The sequence below is a fragment of the Jaculus jaculus genome, chromosome 13 (genome assembly GCF_020740685.1).
Source record: "Jaculus jaculus isolate mJacJac1 chromosome 13, mJacJac1.mat.Y.cur, whole genome shotgun sequence".
NCBI lineage: Eukaryota > Metazoa > Chordata > Mammalia > Rodentia > Dipodidae > Jaculus > Jaculus jaculus.
In genome coordinates this window covers 78,605,675-78,626,200 of record NC_059114.1, presented here as the reverse complement: position 1 = coordinate 78,626,200, position 20,526 = coordinate 78,605,675, and the positions used below count along the sequence as shown (strand labels likewise).

The 20,526-nt window shown below is 33.6% G+C and overlaps 1 protein-coding gene across 1 annotated transcript in view; it reads right to left on the bottom strand.

The window, feature by feature from the left end:
• The window catches only part of Cdh9 (cadherin 9), a 130,570-nt gene extending 110,339 nt beyond the window's left edge, over positions 1–20,231 (bottom strand). Inside the window, exon 1 of the mRNA XM_004652528.2 lies at positions 20,006–20,231. The gene's annotated coding sequence lies outside the window, so the exon portion shown is untranslated. The remainder of the gene's footprint in view (positions 1–20,005) is intronic.
• Positions 20,232–20,526: the final 295 nt, after the last annotated feature.

Sequence of the window (20,526 nt, the reverse complement as noted above, 5' to 3'; positions counted from 1 at the left end):
CTGTGTTTACAAATATATCAGAAAGCAATCCAACGGGTATTGATAGAGAAATACAACATTCAGGCTTAGGTAAAAATTCAGTCTTAAAGTGTGTATAAAAATATATGAGGAAAAACTTAAGAGAACAGGTTTTTGGGAGGATTAAACCAATTATACTCCCAGCTTATGCATTGTCCTCGCTGTTATTTCATACAGAGGACTTCTCTTGTTTCATTGTTTTATTTTTATCCCCATCTGCTAATCTCAACCACTTAACTCCCATGAAGGGTGTTAGAAACATAAGAACCTATGAATATGAAGTGTTTACAATAAAAATTAATTGTCCTTATAATATCCTAAGAGGTAAATGTAGAATTATGATCTGTTTAGTAGGAGGAATGAGGCATGAAGAGTCAGAAGGTTCTACTGGTCCATCTGTGCTGTATGAGCCTCAGAGGACATGGAATGCCCGTCGGTCAGGGAACATCCTAAGAAACGGAGTCTGTTACTGTTCAGTGCATGCCCACTAAATGTAAATTCCTTCCATGTAACCTGGATCACTACAACAAACAAAGAAACAACAAACAGAAGAGATGAATGGAAGACTACTATATTTCTGCTATAAGCCAATCAACTTTGCACTGAGAACGTTTTCTTTGTCCTAAGAAGTTTTCCAAGTAGAAAAAATGCAGCAGGGATAGGCTCCCAAATCAGGCCTTAAAGAATTTTTTTTATTCCTCTGGCCATGTGTGAATCCTTCTTTCTGAGAAACTCATTTAAACAATGTAATAAGAGAAATTCACTATTTGTGTTCTGTCAAATATTTACCAGGGCACATTTTCTTATGCTTGAAAAAAAAAAAAAAAACCATTACTAGGCCTTACAGATAAAATGAAATGTATTTATCCAGTTGAAATAGGCAGCTTCACATAGTTGCCTATTTGGATGCTGCCTTTTACTAAACATAAATTCTAAAGTATAAACTGCCATGAGTATTAATAAAGGTTCCAAGAATAAGATTATGTAGGCTTATTCAATATAATATTATATCCATGTACTCTGCCAATAACTTCACAGAAATTCATTAGTAAATGAAAAGTTTCTGCCTTTTATAACTGTCTTTTCAGAAAAGTTTCTGCTTATTTAACATATGCAAGACATCTCTGTCCACAACATTATTTACAGCATTCACTGTGCCATTTTTCCAAGATAATAACCTAAGATGAAACAATTTCCAGCCAATGATTTTGCTATTCTAATCTAATGGTGATATCATCATCATTACAACTGATTGTAGATAAACAGAAAAGATCAAGTAGACCTACACCTTTCTAAAACAAATTCAAAAGTGTACTGACATTGCACACAGATATTACTGACATATCCCACCCTTTGACAGATCTACAATTTTAATATGAGTACTCACTGGTTTCAATACTTTAAGTTTTTTATTATTTATTTATTTATTTATTCGAGAGAGAAGCAGAAAGGAGAAAGAGAGAGAAAGAAAGAGAATGGGCACACCAGGGCCTCTGTGTAACCACTGCAAACAAACTCCAAACACATGCACCACCTTGTGCATCAGGCTTTATGTAGGTACTGGAGAATCCAACTTAAGTCCTCTGGCTTTGCTGGCATGCACCTCAAACACTAAGCCATCCTTCTGGCCTTTCAGTTCTGTATCCTCTCTTTCATGGTAAGCATCCTCAGCAATAAAATCTTGGTTGGTTGCTCATAATAAGTTCTAGTACACAGTGCAGGTAAACAAGTACCTCATATTAAAACCAAACAATAAAATCATTGCCTTGGCTTTTCCAAAATAGGTGTGTAATGTGATGCTGAGATATTGCTATGCATTCACAATTAATTTCTCCACTAGTGATATAAGTCATGTACTGTACTTGAGGGGGTGATGAATGAGTGTGACCTTATCTTTTGATAGAAAATTCATGTTAAGATAAATTTTAGCAAAGAAAACACTAATAATTATACATTATGCCCAATAAATGTAATAATTATATATTTTAGAATCTAGCAATTTATTTTGCAGGTTTTATTAATAATCTTTGCATTGGTCACCTCATTAGAATGTACAGTGAAGGTTTAGTTGTTTGTGAACTTGTACAGAGAGAAAAATAAATGCAACATATTTTGGTCTAGATGGAGGTAAAATTAGTGACAAACCAAATCAATACCCTTTGTTTTTATGATTTTAATGTAAGAAGATTTTCTTTGTTTCTTCATGAAACTTCATGGCTTTGGAAATCCCTTTGAACCTTACGCATGCAGTTTAGTTGGAGGCTTTCCGCTTTCTAAGGAACAAATCCCAGTGGTCACATATCATAGAAAAAAGGATCCTCTGTAGTATAGTGCATTTGGTTTTAATGCTGACATCTCTTGACTTTTTTCAAAGTATATATTTTTTAAGATTCCAAATGTTTTTCTATTTTCAAAGAAAAAAATTAAGATTCTGTCTCTCATATTGAAATTAATGCCAGATAATATATATTGGTTACAGAAATGAATACCAAGCCTGTGCATCAAGCTTAGATCAAAGGTGGCAACTGAGTCCTGAGACAAGCCGAAAACAAGTTATCATACTGAGGTCTTGCAATGATTTTTAGATGTTTTGTTTTGCCTCTCTGTCTCCTGTTTTCCCTATAATCTGCTTTACATAACATGTTTTCCCCTGTATTATTTCCTTCCATAATCTTTATTCTGTTTTCTCTGTCTGTTAAGTGTGTTTTTAATAACTTAAATGTTTATTATTGTTATTATTGTTGTTAGTATTATTACTCCATTCTAAGTCTGTAGTAGTTTTGGAAGTACTGAGGGAAATAATAGGAACTGGATTTTGGTTAGGCTTTGAAAACACCAAAAATAAATTAAACACATAAATAAACAAATAAATAAAACATGGAGCAAATTTATGTATGAGGCAGCTGATGAATATGACTAGCAATTTTAAATAAATAATGTGCTGTGCTCAATGCCCTTTGATAGTACATCAATTGAGTAGAGTACAAAGTTTAGGTTTACAATAGTGATTGCACAATAGAATACAAGTATGGAGGTAAAGACATTTACAGGTATGGAGGAGGAGAGATGGATCTATCTTTGACACATACATGTGTTCATGGCTCAGCCTATCATCTCAGTGTTAGAATGTTGGCATTTACAGTTTATGATTTGGGGTAACAAACAAGGAGAGGGGAATTAGAGATGATGAGAAGTGGGAAAATAACAAAAGGAAACTTTTAGTATGAAAGTAAAATGGAAGCTAAATTTGGCAGGAGGGACAAAGAACAAGAAAGAAATATAAGAAGAAAAGGAACAAAACCATTAGTTTGAAAACGCCATAACCTTGTATGCTAATTAAAAATATAAGAAGTAAAAAGGAAAAATAGAGCCAGAGAGATCACTTAGCAGTTAAGGCTCTTTCCTGAGAAGCTTAAGGTGTCAACTCTCCAGATCCCACGTAAGCCAGACACACAAAGATGAGGCAAGCACAAGGTTGCCCACACCCATACCCACTAGATAGCACAAACTTCTGAAATTTCATTGCAGTGGCTGAAGCCCTGGAGTGCCAATTCTCTGTTGCTCTCTGTCTCTAAAATAAATAAATAAATGGAAAAATGAAAGATAAAAAAAATTTGGTTTAGCCAAGTAAGATAGCATTTGCCCATAACCCAGATTCCCAGGAAGATGGGAGAGAGAATCACAATTCAGTCTTGCCTAGGCATTTACTCTAGTATGCATAAGGCCCTGGATTCAACCCACTGTACTACAAAAATAAAACAAATATTGCTTGCATGCAAGATAGTTGGAATGTACAGAGCAATCTACCGGTGCTACATATGCCTATAATCAATCAAAAATACAAAATTAGTTAAAATTCTGCTAAATATTACCATGACAAAAAGTGATTATTTGGGGGCTGGAGGGATGGTTTAGAGGTAAAGACATTTGCCTGCAAAGCCAAAGGACCCAGGTTCGATTCCCCAGGAACCATGTTAGCCAGATGCACAAGGAGGTGCACATGTCTGGAGTTCGTTTTCAGTGGCTGGAGACCCTGTCATGCCCATTCTCTCTCTCCCTCTTTCTCTGTCAAATAAATAAATAAAAGTAAAATATTTTTAAAGTGATTTTTTTTTCTTATAAAGATTACACTTCCTAATCAGTTCACTGTAAACTCAATTAAAAACAATCATTTTTGTTAAAAATGTAATTATATGAAAAAAATGTTTGATTTTCTAAAATGCTTAAATCTTATTGATTGGCTAATGGCATTACAATTATATGATATTTAACATATTTTGTAATGGACAATTAATCTCAGTAAATATGCCATCCTTTCCTTAAACTTGAGTTTGGAAACGTGATAAAATTATTACTCTTAAAAGAGATAAAATTAAGGGCTAGAGGAATGGCTTAATGGTTGAGGCATTTGCTTGCAAAGCCAAAGGACCTCAGTTCAATTCCCCAGGACCCATGTAAGCCAAATGCACAAGGTGGCACATGTGTCTGGAGTTTAATTGCAGTGGCTGGAGGTCCTGATGAGCCCATTCTCCCTCTCTCTCTCTCATTCTCTCTCTCTCTCTCTCAAGTTAATAAACAAAAATAAAAATATAATAAAAAGAGATAAAATTATCTTTCATCTTGATCACATTGTGGTTACATTACCATTTGAGGTTATTTTCCAAATCTTGAAAATGGCATGAGCACTTCAGTATGTAAACCATCTGTCACATCAGTAAATGTGTCAATTGTTACATTATTTTTAGTATAAATTACTACAGTATTTAAAAGGCTAGTTATTATAATTTTCAATTTCCAATATATAAGCCCAGCAGATATATTTCACTCTTCAGGAAATAAAAATCGAAATAACCTACTTAATTTATACTTTTAGATACCAAAAATGATTAACTTACCTTTCTTTTTGTCTGCAGAGAAATAATCCCATCCATTCTAGCAATTAAAAAATTTAATAAAGATTATTATTAAATAGTAAATATTCATAAGTTCAAAACCACTACTGGAAAAATAGAAAATATTTTAATCAACCATGATAATTTTTTTAGGGACTTTCATGGTCTTCATGATTATATTCAGTTCTTTAAGATGATTTGTATTATATTATAGGAAATATATATTTTAAGAATTTTATATGTGTAAATCTTTAGACAAATAAATATCAAATATTTTGCTTTATATGTCTGGATGTATTATTGTCTATACCATTATAGAGTGCTATAATTAATTTAAGGAAATAGTTTAGAACATTTTAAAAAAGGATTCCCTAATATACAATATCTGGATGTCATTATTATAATTTTATGTTTACCCTGTCCTTAATTTATGGGATATTAGAATTCAGATATTTCAATGGTGGAACACATAAAAAGCTCTGTATTCATAAATTTATCTTAAGCTCTACGTATAAAAATATTTGCATCAAAATGCATAGCTAATTTTAAAATAGAATATTCAATGAATGAACAACTACATTAGGAAACTTGCATCCCAATTCTGTTTTACTAGATGTTCATTTAAAAGCTCATTAAAATTATTACTCTTGTAGGGGTTAATAATTGGATAGATATAATTCTATGTATTGAAAGGTACCTATAGAAATGACGACATATTAGGGCATCTTCTTTCATGTTCATATTATAATCTGTGCAATCCAAAAGAGGGAGCTAAAGCATTGTGACAAACAGATTAGTTTAAAGAATGCGATATTTTCAAGTGTTTCACATCTGAACTGAAATGGGTATTTAGTTGTACTTTTAACAGTGCCAGTGGTTCACATATTAGTATTTATATATTAATGGGCAGTACTTAAATTAAGGTTCTACAGTTCTGTATTCTCTCAGTGATAAATTCAATTATGCTGAATTAACAATAAATCATAAAAGTTGGAAGAAATATTGCATATATTTTTTAATTTAATTTTATAGAAAGGGAAAATAAATAAAAATAAACAAATAAAGTGAATGACATGAATCTTCTCCACACTTACATAAATAGGAATGATAATATTGAGGTTATTTCCATCTAATTGAGTACCCTTAGCACTAATACAAAATGATCAAATATTTAGAATAAATAAGATTTTGTGTAATGTCAGGAAATTCTCTGGGAAAGAGATCATGTGTACTAATTATGCCTTTGGTTTATCCAACACAGGTGCTAAACATTTTCCCTGCAGACTCAGTCAGGATACTATTTATGAATAAAAGTCCATTTCCAAATAAAATAGATTTTGAAGTGCTTAACTGCATAAAAGATGGCATTAATTTAATTAAGAAATAAATTAACTTCATTTTTCAAATCATCAGGAATAAGTCTTTAACTCCAGTAGGAAATCACAAGAGGAGGAGATAATTTACCTATAAATAATTAATTTTCATGTAAATAGGCTGTGAAAGCAAACTGTTTAATTGACTATCAGACAAGCCTATTGTTATGTTTCCCCAAGACAGTGTGTTGAAGCAGAGGGCAAAGCCCTATTACGGTTTAAGGAAGCTTATCATTCACACTTATGTTTTTATTATAAACCCCATTACAAAACAGGTAAAACATGGTTAAGAATAGTAATTTCTTCTAGGGTTAACTGATGGTTCTATTTTTAGAAATCCTAAGAGTCTTTCTTTTTCTCCAAGACATGAACTGATGGAATAATAACCAAAAAGAGAATTATGAAAAAGATACTGAAACAAACCCTCTTATTGAAATATCTGATCACATTCCCGTACATGTATATATATATATGTATATATTTTTGAGAAACCTGTGGATTATGGAGAATTTATTTGACATCTTTAAAATTGTCAGTGTGTTATGTACTTACTTATCTAGAAAGAAGATCCATTTCATTAACAAATTTTTGTGCATTATGATATAATGAGATTGGCTGATATTTCTATTTTTGACCAGATTTCAATAGATGAGAATAGATGTTAGATTACTTTACACTGAATGATACAACAAAGACCACAATCCAATACATTTCTGATTATATATGAAAATAATGAAACTGCAAGTTACAATGAGTTTTACATGAATAAATGTTGATATCGGTTCTAAGAACCTTAGGCAACGTGGGGGATGAAGAAGAGTCAAACATATCCCTACTACCCTGAACCTCTACGTAAGGAGCCTGTATTTCATAAAAGGTCTTCAAAAGGGCAAATTGTTCACCCCCATTCACTCATTTGGGAGAATTCTTATCTAGCTCTGGGAATCAAGCCAGATTCCCCAGAACAGGAAACCAACAGGCTCCAGAAAGAACCTCCAGTGCTCTTTAACTAAGAAGAGTGGATACACACAACAATGCACCCCTCTACACACTAGGCATGTGTTCTTTTATTTACATGGTCCTCACTTTTGGCTGGAGAAACTCTTCTATTTTGCAGATGGAGGAGGATCCTGGGGAGAGCAAGGATAGATCCATACACCAAAGAACAGAGATGGCCCACTAGGCGTTGGGTCACCTCCACCCCCAGAAGTCATTAAGGGGAAGCAGCGACACAACTACTGCTCTCATGGTTAGTCTGAAAACCTGGTCCAGGGAAATGGTGACAGAGGCTGTGGTCACTCAAACCTCATCAAAACAGAGAGGTAGAGAGTCTACAGAGAAGGAAAGGCTAAATCAGATCCCTATTCTGCCCACCAAGGCTCAATGAGCATCACAGAAGAGGAGGGAAGAGATTGTAAGAGACTCATTGTAGGTGGGAATAGTCTGAGACACCATGTTTCCCCCATCCCTGCAGAGACTGACTGAGGGCTCTTGGTGCCCACAATGAATACCAGTAACCCCACCAAAGAGCCTCAACAGAATAGGGAAGAGGGGAGCCTATGTGTGTAACCATTTTGTGAAAAAAATTTTTAAAAAAAACAATAACAAACTGACAAGTTGTTGAGGGTTGGACAAATTAGGCATTCAGATATTTACAAGTACTTCAAGCTATTTCACTTTTTAAGTTTTTTTTTTTTTTAATATTTTCTTGAAGTTGCAAACTTATTGCAAAATAAGTTGAAGGTTAGAATAAGATTTTCAAACACTGAAATAGCTTTTCAACTAAACATTCCTTAAACATCATCTAGAATCTCCAACATTTCTTAAATTAAGAGGTGAAGCCAGAGACTGGTGAACTCAATCACCAAGGAATGAAGAGTTTGCGTGAACATTGTGGACACAGAGCTCTGGCTCTTTACCTCCGTAGTAAAAACTTAAGCCTTCTTGTGCTGTTCCCTCCACATACCTCCCTCCAAACAACAGCAAATGGATCTGACTTGAAAAGTGATGTGGTAAATTAGGAGCTATCAATTTTATATCAAACCAATACTGTAAATATCCTCTCATTTCTAATACAGTGCATAAAATGCCTTGACAGTAAATAAGGTACCAGTTATTTGTAAAATTATATTTCAAGTCACAGTTATCCAAATCAATCCCAATATTGTAACTGCTCTATTTTGAATGAGGTGATAATATTATTTTTTGGTTTGTTTGTGCAAGTGTGTGGTATGTGCGTGTGTGTGTGTGTGTGTGTGTGTGTGTGTGTGTGTGTGTGTGAAAGCCAGAAGTTAGCACTGTCCTGTCCTACTTCCCTTTACTGAACCTGGAGCTCTCCATTTTCTAGTAAGACAGATAGATCAGTGTTACTTAGCATCCTCCTGTGTCTATGGCCGTCTTTGCTACGGATATCAGCATGAGTGGCTCTGCCCAACTGTTTTATAATTTTAGTGCTAGGGATCAAACTCAAATCCTCATGCTTGCCCAGCAACTGTTCTTACCCTCTAGACCATTTTCCTAGCCTGAATAATAAACCTTAAAAGCTCTATTTGAGCATCATCTTAAATTACTATTTAATAACATTTCACTCAAAATGTGTAGCATTATTTTACAATGAGATAAGAAAATCATTTACATATAATCCTGGGGAAAAAATACTGTCATTATAATGATAAGCATCACATAGAATATCCATTGGCATTTCCATATGCACTGCTCACTAATGATAAAGGATATCCAGCCAGTTTCTTCTAAAACTCAAAGGTCCATGTTAAATTCAGCTCATTGTGCATTGATTTTTCTGATCCAGATATTGTTAGAAAGGCGGTTGTGCAAAAAGATGATGGGGCATTAATACAGAACAAAGAAGCCTGTGTTTTCTTAGTACAATTATCTCAACAAACTCCACTGGAGATTATCAAACACAAAACTTACTAAAAGTAAAGACAAATTTAAACATAAAAATTAAAGATGAACATGGTATTATAAATTATAATAGGGAAGAAAAGTTTAAGAAAGCAGAAAATTGAAAGCACAAATGATCTGTAGTTATGAAATTAGGATCCTACTTATGAAAACTGAAACAAATAATAAATTTACCCTCAAGATAAAATTAAAACAAAAACCACAAGACATGAAGAGGAATCAGTAATTGGTGATATTTGAAAGAATCTGAGAACAGCAGATCCTATATTCATTCATGCCTTAAATAAAGTTACAACTTCCTCCAGCATTCAAAGCATACAGGCTCAACCCTTCTATTTAATTATTTTTGAGAGAGTTGAAAGATGGAAGAAACCTTATCATTATAAAGATACAAAATAAAACAGAACTATACAGACACACATGCCCTCATATTATCTGTCTCTGCTATAGTTTGAATAAGTCTTTTAAATATGGCCAGAAAATAATAAAGAACTTTTGAATATTCTTAGCTCATAATTCCATATTTCATCTTATGAGCAGTCATATCAAAAATTCTCTAACATTGTAATCACAGAAGGATTAATTTTTATCAGAGCCACTTATTTGGAAGGAATAAAACTGTAATAATCTAGATTATTTAACATGGAAACTGTCTTATCAAAATAATATTACTAATTTTGTCAGTATTGTAGAAACAAATATTGAGAGGAAATTAACTTATGTATTTTCTAAAATAAGTGAATTTTGTTGATCTCCCATATATTTTACATCTGTCACTTTTTCTAACTCAAATTTTGTTGCTCATGTGTTCTCACCATTTAGACTCAATTCCAATGTCACTCTGTAGAAGGCATTTCTCTGAGACTTCACGAAAATTTACCACTTCCTACTACCACTATCCATCAGTCTAACTCCACTGAATCCAACTGAGATTTGCTGTTTATTTAATGTAGTTTCTAATTATGTCCTCTTATAGAAAATACTTGTAATAATAGACGTATTATAATACAACATTGATTACTGTTACTTCAACACACAAAAAAGTGTCATGCAAAGTAAGGCTAAGTAAGTATTTGGTGCTATTACTTGATTAACATAAGTATAACTTCAACATTTCATATATTATTAATAAAAAAGTATTAAAATTAGGGATAAATCACCAAATCATTACTATTAACCATAAATGTGACATTTAAGTTAATTATAAAAAAATACACAAACGACCCTTAAAAACTTAGTTTAGGGTTGGAGAGATGGCTTAGTAGTTAAGGTGCTTGCTTGCTTAACCTAAGGACCCATGCTCAACTCTCCATATCCCTCATTATCCAGATGCAAAAGGTGAAGCAAGCACAAGGTTGCACATACCCACTAGGTGGCAGAAGCCTCTGGAGTTTGCTTGCAGTGGCTGAGGCCTCATGCACCAATTTTCCCTTTCACAGTGTCTCTGTCTCTCTTGCTCTGTCTCAAAACAATAAATAAACCCATACATAAATAATAATAATAATAATAATAATAATAATAATTTAAAACACTCAGTTCAGGGCTGAAGAGCTGTTTAGCAGTTAAGTCACTTGCCTCTGAAGCCTAAGGACACAAATTCAATTCACCAGTACCTACTTAATCCAGATGCACAAGGTGGAGCATATATTTGGAATTCAGTTTTGCTGGAATTGGATGGGACCTATTTTGAAAATAGACTCAAAGTTTATTCATTCTCTCTAATATTTCTTAACAAAGTTCTGTTATATCTCTCATTACTGGCATACAGATATAAATTTAGAGTACTAAATAGAAAAAAAAATCAAATATACACAGGCACAGTTTGCTAAAATCTTGGACACAACACAGAAGAATGCTGACTTATTTGTGGATGCTATTAATATTACTAAGGGCAAGTAGTGAAATGATTATTTGTACTGGATATTAATTCACAGATTTTTCACTGTCTTAAATCAGTGGTTAATGGAATGACTGACCACATGAATGCATAATGTATAATGAAAATAATATGGTGACAATTTATTAATTTTAAGAAACAAAAATGTGCCCAAAGTATTAGATGGCAGGAACTTAAAGTAAGTTATGACCAAGGTTATTTCTTGGAACTTGAAGCTTCTGTCCTATAAGAGGTGTTTATAATCAAAAAGCTTTTATTCTAAATACCTTTGTGTGTGTGTGTGTGTGTGTGTGTGTGTGTGTGTGCGCGCGCTAACAGTATGGAAAAAAGGAAAATATGGCTTTCAACTGTTTTGAAAAGTAGCTTTTCCAAAAGTCTAGTGGCTTTTCTGTATTTGACATTTAGATCACTGATTTTAATTTTAGACACAATATTAAATGAGAAAATGCCACAAAAAGTTATTCCAGTGATAGAGGGAGCTATAAAATTCCTCTAATTATAAAGTGGAAGTCATTTGAAAAGTAACTGGAGGGCTGGAGAGATGGCTTAGCGGTTAAGCGCTTGCCTGTGAAGCCTATGGACCCCGGTTCAAGGCTCGATTTCCCAGGACCCACGTCAGCCAGATACACAGGGGGCTCACGTGTCTGGAGTTTGTTTGCAGTGGCTGGAAGCCCTGGTGCGCCCATTCTGTCTCTCTCTCTGTGCCTGTCAATCTTAAATAATAAATAAACAAACAAAAAAAAGTTAAAAAAAACAAATAAAAAAAAAAGAAAACAAACAGCAGATATACACTGGGAATACTTTTCAGTGAATTTAATGCTATTAGATTAGTTCATAAGTATACAGACAACTATGTGTGCAGGTGGGGTGGCTGAAGCACGTGGATGAAGGGGAAACACAGGGAAAAACACTGCCATCCTGCTAAGGTGCATGGCTGAGAAGTGAAGTTGTCTGGAGCCCACGGCACCTCAATCCGAAGACCATCACCTCAGCACAGCAGGTGCAGCTTCAACACGCAAGTATTCGAGTACAGCAGAAAATCAAAAGGGCTACCTTCACATCTTGAAAAGTGCTTTAATCAATCAGGACATGGATCCACAAGTTATTATGCATAGTGTAAGGGTCCTTTCCACAAGGACAGGAAGATGAGCCGCTGATCGCCAGTCCCCCACATCTGGGCAAGTTGAGGGGGCCGCACGTGGGTGGTGTTGGCTTCCACCCGCTCAGACAGACAGACGGAGACTCCGACTGTCATTTCTGAGACACAGACCCGGACGATGAATCACGCTTTCCTAAACGTGAACACTTGGATGCGTTGACTGTGCTGCCCCTGAACCAATCCGCTAGGGTGAAAGCCAGCTGACCTTAACCTCCCGCAATCTCCTCCTCTAACAGCAGTTCCTGGACAATATTAGCCGTAGATACTCAAGTCCCTAGTTCTGTTTCCCTGTAGCTGCAAACGGCTCATGGCTGCACACCAGTGTTTGTGCATCTTATCGGAAGAAGTGGTTTTCCTCGTTGAGCACGTTCTCCCTAAAGAATTCAACTTCGATTAACACCCAGCTCCTTAACCATACGTTTCCAATCAGTGAGACAGTGAAAAGTAGGGAAAGGGAGCGGGACAGGAGATTTCTAAAATGGTCGTGAACCATATTGACAAAACATTATTAGTTCCCGGCATCTAAGGAGTTTCATGGTGGAAACAGCTTTTCCTGTTACACATTGATTCTGCTCCCAGAATGAAAGCCAAGCTTAAAAGGATAGGCACTCAAAGTTAATGCATTGGGTTTTGAAGTGGAAGAGGAAAGTGGTGGGAAGGATGCTAAAGGGAATGAAACAAAACAGTTGCAAGAAGGATGCAGGAAGAACAGTACCAGGGGTCAAAACCAAGAAGACAAATTACTTGTAACAGTTCATTTCCCCGGGCAGCATGTGTAATAATATGACATTTGCTCTACTTCATTTCTATACATTTGCTGAGAAAATTTTAAAACTTGTACTACATAAAAAGACTGATGGCCTTGTATTTTCCATCCATTATGTTACAGTTGGTTTTAAACTTACTTTGTATACTTTTGAATTCTTCTCATAGTGAATATAATTAAAGATCATAGTCCTTATGAAATATATTACCACAACATAAATAATATTTAACAAAAGAGATAAAGCCTAAAAACTTTATATGTGGACAATTGAGAAGCAACTGAAAGTTTAATAAAATATATATTATTGATGATTCTATATGTTTATATAATCTATAGGTAGAAAAAAATTACAGACATAGGTAAACATTGCTTAAAAAGTCCTTTTCATGAATATATAGAGAAATAGGGAAAAATAGATGTCACTCTACAATTAGAACTATAAATTCCTATTAGTATTATAAAAACATATTTGTTTGTTTGTTTGTTTGTTTGTTTGTTTGATTGATTTTTCAAGGTAGCATCTCACTCTAGCCCACCCTGACCTGGAATGTATGAGTACTATGTACTCTCAAGATGGCCTTGAACTCACAGTGATCCTCCTACCTCTGACTTCCAAGTGCTTGGATTAAAGGCATATGCCACCATGCCTGGTTTGTAAAGACATCTTAATCACTTCCAAAATATGATTATTGGAAGAATAATAAGGCTATTGATTATCTTTTATCAATAATGGCATCACAGAGCTGTATTGTAAATAAAGAACAGAGGAACACTCCTGGGAAACATGAATACACACATTAAAAAAGTGAGCTACTTAATTCTGAATGGACATATACTGTTACAAATACAACCTGAATCTCACACATTGTACTGATATTAAAAAGATAAAAGCTGACTTTAAAACACAAAGCAACTCAGGGCTGGGGTATGTCTCCATGGCAGACTTTTGTCTACCATGGATAAGGCCCTGAATTTCATAACCACTACAGATAAGAGAAAGAAAGAGAGGGAGGGAGACAGGAGAAAGGGATGGAGGGAAGCAGATAAAGAAAAGAAAAAAAGAAAAGAATGATGAATTAAAAAAAAAGTGGAAAAGGTTGTATATACCACAATTTCAAGATAAACAGGCATATTTGGGGGAGGGATAAAACTGTTAAATTGCCTCAAAGAGTTAATCCTGTTTGAATCCAGGCTCACATGTCATGTATAGTTTCTTTAAAATATACTAAGTTGTAACATTAATCTAGAATACGTAGCGATAATACAAGTGTTTTTATTCCTTTGGTTGTTTTATTAGTAATTATGTATATGTGACTAGGTGTAATTCAATACTATTTAAGCTTAATGACATATTTTTTACATAAAATAGTCCTGCACTTAAAATTGTCATTTTACTCTATTAATTTAAAGAAATTTCAAGCATTTGTTGAGAAGATACTCAGAGAAAGTGGACACATAAATTAATTTGAAATTCACAATGTAATAAGTAGGTTTTATACTGAAACCTGTAAACTTATGCTTTTATTCTGTTAAATAAATAGTATCTGAATAGGGAGTGTGGCTGCATTATAATTCCTACTTTATATAACACTATTCCCACCCACCATTTGTGTGGGCAAAAGATTATATTTTCTAAGATACTCAAGAATTGTGGAATTAAGTGGAAGTAATTACTTCCAGGTATAGCTTTTCAAAGAGTTCAATTCACTCTTTTCACAAAACTACCTAAATCTACCCTAGCTCATAAAACATAAATAAGTTTAACTTTTTCTTAAAATGAAAGAAGCTTTCATGCTACTGATGTTATTCTTCAAGATACAGTATCTATAAGTACCTGAGAAAAAGAATGTTAATGGTGAAATTACATCATTGTAATAATTAATATCATAGTTAAAGTACATATGCAAATAATTATTTTTTTTCCTCTTCTATTTTTTAAACTGTTTTGGGCAAACACACAAGGATATAGATAAAGATATGATGTACAGACAGGTGTGGTGGTGCATGCCTTTAATTCCAGCACTTGCAATGCAGAAGTAGGAGGATTGCCCTGAGTTAGAGGCCACCCTGAGACTACATAGTGAATTCCAGGTCAGCCTAGACTAGAGTGAAACCCTACTTTGGGGAAAAAAAAAAAAAGATAAGATGTACAAAATTTAGATGGAGACACAAATAAATGCAGATAAGTTGCTTGACAAAAGATTAGTAATTTATATGTAATTTGAACCATACTGAATATTCTATGCATTCACCCATATAAAAGTTAAAATAGACTTTATTTTACTATAAGTTGTAAATATTATGGAGTATTTTACCACATGCATATGAATAGTTGGGAAATTATTAGTGGCACATACCTTAACTTATTACAGTGAAGTGCTTCTATAGAAAGGTGTATATCTGTTAAAGGACTTTAGGAAAACCTACCTGAGAGAAATTTTAGGACTGATGATTCAGTCAGTACTATATATGTCATGTCATGTCCTTGACCCAAGTTATAAATTTTTGGTATTATATGCCTTGAGTACATATCACCATATGTTGGTTTTCTCCTTGGCCCCACTATTTCCTATGAGCATTTTTCTTTGTTTAGTAAGCATTTTCCAAGATCCTGCCTTAAATAATATAAGACAATGTTCTATTATTCATAAACATTTTGGTAATGATATATACAATGTGATATGAGCTGTATATTTCAATATAAGTTCTGTCACATATATCTCTTTCCAGTGTACCTAGGAACATAGTCTTTGAACTCAAATTTCAAGTAATAACTGATAGTATGTCCATCAAACATTGAAATAAATTTTGGGATAAAAAACTAAAATGAAGTCATCTATATTTTTCACCTGTAGGGACTCCATTCTCAAAATGGTATGGGGTGCAGGTATTTTAACCCATATTTATAAGATAATCATATTTTAGAATTTAAAAGACCAAGAATTGTCTTGCTCATCAAGCCTAATAAAAATTGTGAGAGCACTCATTTGTATTGTGAATGATTTATAATTTGTCAAAGTAATAATATAGGCAAAGCTAAATTTTGAAAATCAGTTAATTATTTAGCTCTTTTTCCCCCCTTGCATCTTGTACTACAAGTAAAGTATAACAAGGAACACAAGCCTGGTATGGTCACATGCTCATTTAATCCGAGCACTTGGGAGGCAGAGATAGGAGGATCTCTGTGAGTTCTGTGCTAACCTTGAAGTACTGGGTGAGTTTCAGGTCAGGTCAGTCTGGGCTACAGTGAAACCCTACCTGACCAAAAAAAAAAAAAAAAAGTCAAGGAACTACAGTAGTTACTGACAACAATGAAGCTTCAAGGAATTTCCATTTCCCTTATAACCCATTATCATGACTTCCATATTTAGGGAAGTATTTCTTGGTAGTACTCACATAAAATCTCTTGGTCATACTCTAAAATCTGCATGCATTCCTGCACTTTGCTTTTGTAATACAGCATAGCTCTAGGATATCTCTAAGAGTGCTAAATTTAAGGATAAGTACGTTAACATGTTAGGACTACAATGGAGATGTTTCAAAGTTCCACAAAGATGCTCTTCTCATTGTTCACACTTTAGTATATGTTAGTGATGAGGGTAATGGTGGTTCCAGGAAGAGAAATTAAAGTTACACTTAGAAGCAAGTTTGTCAAGACATTTAAAGCAATCAAGAAGTCATTCCATTTTGTCTATCATATATTCATCTCTTTTGTTCCTACCTATCATCTACCATGTATCTGTCATCTATCACTATTTATTTATCTATCATCCAATAGCTATCATTGATTATTGATTAACCAAAATCTATTTAAACTATCATTTATCTACCAATAACTATTTAGCATATATCTATTGAATAATCATTTATCCATCCAACATGTCTGTCTATATCTATATTCCTAATTGATTTTTCAGGATTAACATGATGAACTTATGCATAACATTGCAACTTTTTCATATGTAATTAGATTTTCCTAACCTTAGTTTTTCATGCATAAAATTGGAACTAGAGGCATCTAAAACCTTATTTCTAAATCTACACTTCTATAATTATATATAAGATCCTAAATAAGATAATATCATAGACATTAATTTAGCTTAGCTGTAATTAAAAGATAACATATCTGAAAACAAATATATGAGATAGGAAGAAATTGTTATATGTAGAGAAAATTTTCTAGTATTAAAAATGACCTTAAGTATAAATTAGGAATCATTTAAATTTAAATAAAAAAAACACGAAAATTAATTTTATATCTGTATTCCTTAGTTGTGTCCATACTTTCTTTTTATCCAGGAAAACTTAACTTTAAGCAAATGATTTAAGACAAAATTCCCAAGAAGCAAAATATTGTTTTGTTTCAAATACTATCAACTAAACTTATTCTATTATTGTATTGAGTTATATGCAAATATATATATACTCATAAACTCAAAATAAGTACATGTAAAATATAGCAAACTTTTAAAATTATCATACTTTCTATTTAATTACACATTATGGATGAATGTGCATTCGATAAAAAAATGAATCTTAAAAACAAAGCAAATTATGATAAATTGCATTGAACCATCTACATTCATGCTCAGTAGGAACCAATTAGGCTCTTCCCTTCCATAGAATATAAGGTGTATCCAGCATTTGTTTGTGACACACTCATGTTTTCTTGAAATAAACGTTCACTTCAAATTATTATATCACATAAATTTCACCACATTACTCATGTATCTTGTGTTACATAATCTCAAGCATTTGCCAAAGCATCACAGTAAGTTCCCCTCATATATGTTAGAAATATGGTGAGGATGGAGTATGTGTCTCACATTACTACTCCTGCCAAACGAAAGTTTAACATACAGGGAAAAATTTCTGTAATATAATTTAACTTGATGAATATGACACAAAAGGGTTATTGGGATGAAAAGCTTTGGGTCCAGAGGAACACAGAAATTTGAAATCCGAAACCCCTTGTTTGCAAAGGGACATTTAAGAACCTCTGACACACACACACACACACACACACACACACACACACAATCAAGTCAAGCAATAAAATATAATTCAAAGGCAAAATTTTATGATCAACTATCAACATTGTGTGGATACACACAGGCAATGCACTTTACATTTTTCATTTCTATTATGCAAAATATATCATAGTGATGGCACAATTATATAAACTACTTCAAACTGTATGGTATAGGAGATCTATATTCACCAGTTTATAAAAGAGTGTCATCCTGTGTAGCTTTTGCTTTGTTAATTTATCAAGTCTAACTTGAAATTTATTACTTTATACTAATATCACCACTTGCTTACTCTGAAGTATTTCTCCATTGATTCTTGCTAATGTTAGATTTGCTTACAACATGTATTTTAAATTTTCTCATAATTGAAATATATAAGTATAGGTATGAAAGTATTTCAGCATGTCAGCATAGTTCTAGTAGATGCATACAATTATTAATGTACTCTTCATTTGAGAAAACTTTAATTGAACCACGATATATTTGGTGACAGAAAAATGAATACACACTTTTCAAATACTACCTAAGTTCTTTGGCGAAGTGTGTTGCCATAGCCTAGTATCTCATTTGCTTTATGGAGCCAATGATCTGTTCAAGCCAGCATTAACTACTTTCATGGTTACACAAATGTGTTCTACACTTGACATAGCATTGCCTACATAATGAGTCAGTGCTAAATCCAAAAATAGCACTCATTCTTGATTGAATGTAAGATATTATTTTTATCAACTTTAGAACACTGAGGATGGACAACTCTTGATTTCATAGGTACAGCTAAAGGTAGCCAAGTGATTGATTGTTCCTTCCTACCTCACAAAACTTAGCATTTTTTTTCTTAATGTGACAGATTTAATGATTATGCATGCTGCTAGTTTGGGATAGTTTGAAAAAAAAAAAAAGAAGGTTAAGGATTCTCCTATATGTACAACAATGCAGCAAGTACAACATAAATCTCCAGAAAAGACCATTTTTTCTCTTCTTTCATCTGAAATTCACTCCCCCTTCATCCAAACAGTTGACCAGACTAATCAATGTAAATTTGTCTCCTGGAGCTGATAACTTTCCATTGATTATGTCTTTGTTATGTAAAACAGTTTCTGAGAACTTCACTCTGTTAACAGTGCTCAAAGATACTACATGATTGTAGAAATATTATAGGCAAGATAAAAATCCCTTCTTGTAAGACTTATTATGCTTACAAGAATTATTTGATGAAAATGGTGATATTGATTGTACAATGGAAAAGTGAACTTACAAATGCCCATTTTGCTTTTAGCAGATGCTTTTCATTAAATCTGCTTTACACTAAGGTGCACTTACTTATCCCAGACAAGAGGCATATATGCATTTAGAATGTTTCTGTGAGAACCACAAATATTGGATGGAAACTCACTCATCAGATAAAAATATTGTTTTATTCATAACATATTACATGAATTGAAATATGTGACAGACTTATGACTTATGTTATTGCATTTTTTACATTTACAACTGAAACATCACTTCTCATTAAATTATTAATAAAAATGCCTATATGGCTTCTTGTCTTGAGTCAAATTACTTAAAAGTTAGGAGAAAACAAGAAGTCCATTTCAAATAAATATAAATAAACCCATTAATATGTGAGGCATTCAAAGCCACTAGGTAAAAAAAAAAAAAAATACAAAGATTTGAAGTTGTGTATTTTTATAATGACATTCCACATGGAATTTTGAAGTCTGTAAAAAGAGCTTGTGGGTATGAGGTTTATTAAAAGTAAAATAAGAAATAAATACTACATATATCATCCCCAAATAATATGATATGCATTCATGCTTCCAAATATTGAGAGAGAGCAACGGAGGAAAATATAGCAAGTAGGAGAAAAGCAATATTCATCTTTCTTCATTATAAGAAAACAAAACTGAATAGCATATGTTTTCAGAAAAAAATAACTAGCACTTACCTTGTTTAGTGATGGAGTGGATTTAGCCTTGCTCTGCACTGATAATTCCGTTGCTCTGGTCTCACTCTGCCTTTTCTTTTTATAGTGTCCTCATCGCTGAATCCTCAGGCATATAGCTGAGCCTCTCTCCTCAGCATCACTTTTAACTCAGACAGGCACGGATCTGAAGCCAGAGGAAGTATCTGATTGGCTCGCACTCCGCGATTCTGATTAATAGGAGAGGAGACGTCCCTCAACTAAAGAGATATTGCAGCTGATGGCGCTGCAGTGCTCCAGGTTTGAGGCTGGGGCAGAGAAGACACGTGTTTGGGCACAGAGATTTGCAAATGAATAAGGTGGGCGGGCTCAGGGAGAGGCTTTGCAAAGACCCCCATAAGAGAAAATAACTCAGTGTTTATAGTCTTGACTAATCACCTCTCTGTTTTCAATCGGGAGAGAAAGGTCACAGCACATCTGTAAACCTTAAATCATCCGCAAGATATATGTATCACAAGGAGCTGGTATTCAGAAGAAATGTTATT